Genomic DNA, 6,685 nt, shown 5'->3' with positions numbered 1-6,685 from the left:
CAAGAGAAACTTCGATATGGTTTTGCTCAGATGCGTGGATAGACACGAAGAAAACCTGTTGATGACTGAAGTCCATGAAGGTTCCTTTGGTACTCATTCCAACGGGCATGCCATGGCAAAGAAGATGTTGAGAGCAGGTTACTATTGACTGACAATGGAATCTGACTGTTTCAAGTTTGTGAAGAAATGCCACAAGTTTCAAATATATGCAGATAAGATTCATGTTCCGCCGACACTATTGAATGTCATTTCCTCCCCATGGCCCTTCTCCATGTGAGGAATTGATATGATTGGCATGATTGAGCCCAAAGCTTGGAACAAACATCGTTTCATCCTGGTGGCTATTGACTACTTCACAAAGTGGGTTGAAGCGGCATCGTATGCAAATGTAACCAAGCAAGTTATTGTGAGGTTTATCAAGAATCAGATTATATGCCGGTATGGTGTGCCAAGTAAGATCATTACTGATAATGGATCTAACTTGAATAATAATATGGTGGAAGCTCTTTGCAAAGACTTCAAGATTGCACATCATAATTCTTCTCCCTACAGACCTAAGATGAATGGGGCTGTTGAAGTTGCAAACAAAAACATCAAGAAGATCATTCAGAAAATGGTTGTGACGTACAAAGATTCGCATGAGATGCTCCCATTTGCTCTGCATGGGTATCGTACATCCATCTGCACTTCAATAGGGGCAACTCTTTTCTCACTTGTTTATGGCATGGAAGTTGTGCTCCCAGTAGAGGTTGAGATCCCATAATTGCGTGTCTTGATGGAAGCCAAGTTGACTAAAGATGAATGGCGTCAGACTAGGTATGACCAGCTGAATTTGATTGAAGAGAAGAGGTTAACTGCCAAGCGTCATGGTCAGTTATATCACCAGAGAATGAAGAAAGCTTTTGATAAGAAGGTCAGGCCTCGTGTGTTCAGAGAAGGTGACCTTGTGCTCAAGAAGATTTTATCTTTCAAACCAGATTCTAGGGGAAAATGGAATCCTAATTATGAAGGCACGTATGTTGTTAAGAGAGCCTTTTCAGGTGGTGCTTTGATTCTTACACCTATGGATGGTGAAGAGTTCACGCATCTTGTGAACGCCGATGCAGTCAAGAAATACTTCGCCTAAAAAGAAAAGAACAGCTCGCTAAGTTGAAAACCCGAAAGGGCGACTTAGGTAAAAAATGAGCGTCTCGGTGGATTGAAAACCTGAAAGGGAGATCCAGGAAAAAGTTAGAGACATAAAATAGAAAAATTATCCCAATAAATTGAGTACCCTACCTTGGGGAAATTTATGCAAAAATTAGGGATCATGGCAAGTAACTGCATTCGGCTGATCTTCAGTCTTGAAGACATTCTTCAGCATGTCAGTTGGTTCTGATTCATCACCCTCAACCGAAGCCAAGAGCGCATTGGATATCAAAGTCGGTAGAAGGATTAGTGATCATTGTATTCAATGTAGCCCTTTTTCCATGTAAATTACCATTTTTCAACTTTTGTAAAGATCTATGGAGTCTTGTCATTTACAGATTACCATTCTATTAAATAAAGTTGAGCTTTTATCCAATTGTTTCTACTCTTATTTTTCAGCCAAATAGAATTTAAATTTTATGATGATCATTTTGAAATTGATTTTTTAAATAAAAATCATGTTTTCTTAAATAATAAAAGCAGTTACTTTTAAGAGCAATCAATTTCATTTAAGGAATATCATTAGCGGTCTGAGAACAGGTGAGCCCTAAAATGCGAAGCATTGTTGGTTTTCCCCGAGCAGTTGGTGTGATTTCCGTTTCCTTGCCAGTAACATTTCAGCATCTCCAACAGAATCTCGTTGATTTCCCCAGCCGAGTTTGCATTTGCCTCCTTTGAGTTATAGTCGCATTTTCTCCGCAGTTTGCATAGATCCATCACAAGATTGTGTTTCCCCTCATGTCTCCAGCAGATTCCAGTTAGCACTGATTCTAGAGCAGTATGTATGATCCTTTGTAAGGTTGTCTCCTATTTGATATGGTGTGGACCTAAAATTCCCCGCAGAGTTGATGGTGCAGATCCTCGGCAGATCTTTTCCTTTGCCCCTGCCAGGGTTGAGCCTTTCAGATGGATAGTTCACATTTATCCCATAACTTTCTTCCTCTAGTTGATTCCCTCATGTTGAGATTGGTTGAATGTTGTATTGATGATTCAGATCGGCGACGTTTGTATCCTTTGAGATCGTTTTGTCAGCACAATCATACATATACATATACATACACATATACATTATTGCATTCTATGATTCATTATTTCTCTGATCCTCTGCTATGGTGGTATCCTTCCCCCCGCTCAATTTCGGTGTGTCTGTCCTCTTTTAATTGTAGAGTGTCAGCCCCTTAAGCAGAAAGAATTTAACCTTTCTCATTCCCCACTAAGCTATTTCCTCATGGATGATTATTATTTCAGCTTCCTCCCCAGTTGATTATCTGGATGGAACCACTCCCCCTGAGTTATATCCTCATTAGGTTGAGTCCTTGATTGACCTTTTCTTTCTAGATCTTGCCTAGATAGATGCTTTTGGGTCCCCTGAGAGTCTGTTACCTAGTAACCGGTAATATTCTTCTCGATTTGTGAGTGCTTTACTTTATCCAAATACCCGGTAAAAGTAATCTACTTTCTCCCCAGCGGATTCATTTTCACGTTTCCCCAGGAAGTATATCGTTGATATGTTCATCCTAACCAATGACAAATATTTTCTTCCCCTACTTTGAGTCTATCCTTGATATGTTCATCCTAACCGGTGACGGATATTCTCTTCTTTGGTCTTCTACCGAGTAAAAAGGTAGTTGTAATCCGTATCTTCCCTAGAGAGTTAATCCTTGATATGTTCATCCTAACCGATGACGGATTTCCTCCTTTCTTTGCGGTCTTCTACCCAATAACTGGTAGTTGTAAATCCTGCTTCCCCTTTTGCGGAGTTTATCCTTGATATGCTCATCCTAACCGGTGACGGATATTCTCTTTTCGGTTTTCTATCCAGTAACTGATAGATATAATTCCTATTTCTCCCCTCATAGTCTATCCTTGATATGTTCATCCTAACCGGTGACAAATACTCTCTTTTCGGTATTTTATCAAGTAGTCGATAGACGTAATTCCTACTTTTTCCGGCAGTCTATCCTTGATATGTTCATCTTAACTGATGACAGATATTCTTCCCTTTGAGTCTATCCTTGATATGTTCACTTTAACTAGTGACGAATATTCTCTTTCTTTGCGGTCTTCTACCCAATAGCTGGTAGTTGTAAATCCTATTTGGCTTTTCCCCAACTGGTTATTCTTACCTAGTAACTGTAATGAATACACCTCCGGGTTTCCCTCAGCGAGTCATCCTTTATATGTTTACCCTAACCGGTAACGGATGTCCTCTCTGACATATTTTGTTATCACCTTACCCAGTAACCGGTAGTAGATAATATACTTTTGTTACTCCTGTGTTGAAGTTCATTTCTTCCCCAGTTGAGTTTGAGTGCGTATTCCTCAGTGAAATCATCATCCCCTGTTCGGATTGAGTATTTCAGTCTTGTTCTGATTTACCTGTTCCCCCCGCAGATTTTTCCTTTTATCCCCGACTGAGTCTTTCCATTGATTTATTTTCATGAAATCTCTCGTGTCCCCCAGCAGTTTTAAGTCGTAGCCTGGCCTACGCACAACTCTTTATCCCCCATAGTCTCTGTCTCCCCAGTGAGTTTTCCTTATGGAAAGCATTATGCTCCTGCGGACTTTCAGTCTCTCCAGATTCTTTTCCTTTGTGGCAACATCTTCCCCACATAGATTATTTTTAACGTTTCATATCATATGCATCATGAGGCCTCTTAGGGACCAAAATTTGCTTTTATTATTGTTATTTAAGTCCATTCTGCTGAGTCGATACGAATATTTTAACCTTCATCTCCTCAGCTAGAATGTCCTTAAATAGGGGCAGCTGTAAGACCCTAATTTTGACCCTAAGATCCCTCATGTTATCTCACCATATGCATTAGCATTGGGATCACACCTTGGCATCCTCCTTACCCCTCATTCATGAGGTTTGCATTGGGAGAGGTCACCAAACACTTTAGATTGTATCATATTTTGTTTTTTTCTTTATTCACTAACCAAAACACCAAAAATATGTCTATGTATAGTTTGTTGCTTTTGTAGGTAGTGTACATGCTCACCTATGCTCTATCAAGTTCATATCTAGGGTTTGAGACCCTCAATATAAGTATCTCAATCAATAAATGGTCCACATTTGCTCTAATTATCATATATGGATCCCCATGATCTTCACATGTCATTTTGATCAAGAAATCATCAAGAGTTTGGAGTTTGTTTGCCTTGGAAAGTCTAATTCATCTGTGTATCTTGTGTGACTTCTTCAACAAGATTCTTCATAAATTGATCAAATATCTCAAGGGATACTTCAAATTACATAATCTTATGCATATATGATCCTCCATGAGTCCCAAAAGTCAAGAGAATGTCAAGCTAGTAAGTTGGTTCATGGTGGTTGACCAGTAAAAGTCAACTGATCAAAACTGGGGTTATCTAGACCCTATCTCCTAAAATATATATTATATGAAAATTCTTCCAAGAGAAACATTACTCTAAATGACATTCCAAACAACTTTCATGTTGAGGTCTAGAGCTATGTTTACTTGGAAAGTAATTTTTTATGGTGAAAGATTATATGTCATTTTGTCTAAACCCTAGTTTTGAGGTCAACTTCCCAAGGCCATAACTTGCTCATTTTTTATGAGATGAAATCCATTAAAATTGCATGATAAAATTCCAGATGTCTATTTCAACTTTGGTGTTTGGAGGAAGTGCAAATTCAACTTTCAAATTCATGTGCCAAGAGAAAACATTATAGGTCATTTTGGGCCAATACCATTGAACAAGTGATTTTCCTCAACTTCTAAAATGCATAACTCCCTCATGCCAAATCCAAATGAGGTCAAATGTGTGACTAAATTGTATAGGTTTTAAATATCTACAACTTTGATGAAGGAACGTTTCTCATTTGAAGTCTATAGAAAAAGTTATTCAAGGTGGAAGAAGTGAACATTTGACTTGGGACTTAGAAAATTTTCAAATATGTTTAATTTCCCAAACTTCCATCTCAAAATTCATCATGATCCAAGATTCAAATGAAAAAGTGTTCAACATTAAAGTTGTTCTCCTTGATCTCACCTTTCCAAAACATCCAAGATCATCTCATTCGGATAAAAATTTAGGGACATGTGCATGGCTTCATTATGGAAAGTGTTTTGGCAAGATTGGATTTCAAGTGATCAAATTCTCTTGCATGCTTACACTTGATGCATTCAGTACACTTTGTGCATCAATTGCGAATGGATTGCATCATCCTTAAGGCCCAAATGATTGCCCATGAACCCATGCAAAGGAGTTTCCAAATTTGTCCAAAATTTAAGTGGTGCAAATATCAAGTGCATTGCCTATTTAAACAAGCTTAAGGCTTCAGATTCATCATCAGCACCTTGCCCAAGCTTTGCTAGGCCAATTCAAACCCTCACTGTCATAGAATTTCTAAAGGTTTCTCTTGAAATCGAGGTTGAACTTCATCTTCTGTTTGGAAGTTCAAACTCCAGAAATTCAATTCCTTTTTCACCTCATTTGGTTTCTGCAAGCAAGAGGAGGAGAAAGCAATCAAATCCAGATCAAGATCAAGTGGAATTAGATCAACTCGAAGGTGATTTTTCAGAAACTTCTTCTACTCGATTCTCTCTCAATTCTCCACTATTCTTGTTGATTTTTGGTTTGCTGAAGTCCTACAAATGTAGGCAAGAAGATTGAGTTGCTTTGAGGTCAAATCGAAGCAACTCAGTTCATGATCCTCAAAATTCAACTCCCTGTATCTTTTCATATACTTGGAATTGGATAAAATTGAGGCCATATTCGAGCTCCTGAGCATTTTTTCTTTCAATCCATGTCTTACTTTTTCATTTTGGAGATGGTTGGTGGTAGACCAGTCTGGTGAGGTCCACCGGAGAAGAAGACCGTAGTTCTGGCTCCGGTGATGAGGTGTCTTGCTTCCCTACCACATGATCCATTTAAATTGTTTTAATCTCGCACGCAGTTTTTATTACCATTAGTGTGTCTCAGTTGACCAAGGAAGATGTGGAACGCGCGTTGATCATTATCTGATCTTCTGCCTCAATTAATGAGGGAGATCAGATGGTCCACGTTTTTTTTAATTTCTGAATTTTCCTTTTAATTGCTTGTTTTTTAATTAATTCATATTAATTTCATTATTCATCCAAAAAATATGGGACTTTCACCAAAAAATTTCAAATATTTTTCTCTTTCATTTTCTGAATTAAAATTATTTTTTGGATCAATATTGATATTTTTCATGATTTAATTATTTTTGTGCATATTTTTAATTGTTTAAAAATACTTCTGACTTTTAAAAAATGATGAAATTTTTTCTCCAAATTCCTTTGACCTTGTTTGACCTATGATAAATCTCTTGACCATTTATTTGGTGTTTTGAAGAGGTTTTAGGTTTTTGATCAAACATAATTTAATTTACCTGCATTTTTTTAATTTGATTTTTAATTGTTTAAGTTTGTTAAAATTATGTTGAGCCATTTTTATTGACTTGTGAAGTTTGACTATGTGTTTGGGCATTGGTAAAGGTTGATTTGAC

This window comes from Lathyrus oleraceus, chromosome 5 (genome assembly GCF_024323335.1).
Source record: "Lathyrus oleraceus cultivar Zhongwan6 chromosome 5, CAAS_Psat_ZW6_1.0, whole genome shotgun sequence".
Classification (NCBI taxonomy): Eukaryota; Viridiplantae; Streptophyta; class Magnoliopsida; order Fabales; family Fabaceae; genus Lathyrus; species Lathyrus oleraceus.
The sequence above is the reverse complement of the archived record's forward strand: the minus strand, read 5'-3'. Positions refer to the sequence as shown.